Below are 1,100 nucleotides of genomic sequence, written 5' to 3'. Positions count from 1 at the left end.
ACGCGTTTTTATTGTTTTTATTTCAGAGTGTTTATGACCAGAGGAGGAGGCACACCTTTGATTCCACCACTTGAAGACCCGGAAGCTACTTTAAGGAAGAACAAAGGCAAAACCGTTGGAGAATCTGCATCTTCAAAGAACTCACCTTTGAAGAATCTCAAATCCGTTTTTAGCAAGAAGAAGAGCAGTAAATCAGGAACATCCAGCACCTCTTCCTTGGCAAACGAAGACCCGATCAAGGAGGACATCGTGTACGAATCCGAAAAGGAAGAAAGCGAATTTGAAGAAGGTAGCGATCTAGAAGGCGAATTCGGCGGCACCATGGCTAACATCGATGAAGTCCCAATGGGCGAGTGGAAGAAGAGGATGTGTGAAGATACCGGTCCGGGACTCGTGCAACCCGCGATTCCTGAAAATGCCAACTTTGAACTTAAAGGCCACATACTCGCCCAACTCAAGGAGATTCCATTCTATGGGAAGGATCACGAAGACGCATACAAGCACCTAGAAGAGGTCAATGACATAGCCGACTACTTTAATTTTCCAGATGTGGCCCGCGATACTGTTTTGCTTCGTATGTTACCGGTCACGTTTAAAGGAGCTGCAAAAGATTGGCTAAAATCACTCCCTCCAGGATCCATCACCACATGGGCTAGAATGAAAGAAGAGTTTATTGATCAATTTTGCCCGCCATCAAAGATATCCAAGTTGAAGAAAGCCATAACAAATTTTGAGCAACAAGCTGGAGAGTCACTTTACGAGGCGTGGGAGAGGTACAAAAGTTTACTAAGGAATTGCCCACATCATGATCTTAATAGCCAACAAGAAGTCTCCATTTTCTATGATGGAGTGAACGTGACAACAAGGCAACTACTTGACTCGCAAGGACCACTCACAAAGAAGGCACCCCCGGTGATAAAGCAACTAATTGAGGAATTCTCTAAGCATTCTAGAGAATACCACAATCCAAGGAATGATGTGACAAGGGGATCAGCTTATGCAGCTTTAGAAGATTTGTCGGCAGTCATGGCAATGTTGAAAAGCATGGATAGGAGGATGGATAAAATGGATCAAACAATACATGCTATTCGGGTTGGATG

At 44.2% G+C, this 1,100-nt stretch overlaps 1 non-coding gene across 1 annotated transcript; it reads right to left on the bottom strand.

Moving 5' to 3' along the window:
• Positions 1-705: 705 nt before the first annotated feature.
• LOC145110467 (small nucleolar RNA R71) lies at positions 706-812 on the bottom strand. The gene has a single exon (XR_013709845.1). It is a non-coding gene; the product is annotated as a small nucleolar RNA R71 (small nucleolar RNA).
• Between the last annotated feature and the right edge of the window lie 288 nt (positions 813-1,100).

The sequence above is a fragment of the Lactuca virosa genome, chromosome 4 (assembly GCF_052849685.1).
Source record: "Lactuca virosa cultivar CGN04683 chromosome 4, Lactuca_virosa_CGN04683_v6, whole genome shotgun sequence".
Lineage (NCBI taxonomy): Eukaryota > Viridiplantae > Streptophyta > Magnoliopsida > Asterales > Asteraceae > Lactuca > Lactuca virosa.
Note: the sequence above shows the minus strand (reverse complement) of the source record. Positions and strands in the feature narration are given on the sequence as shown.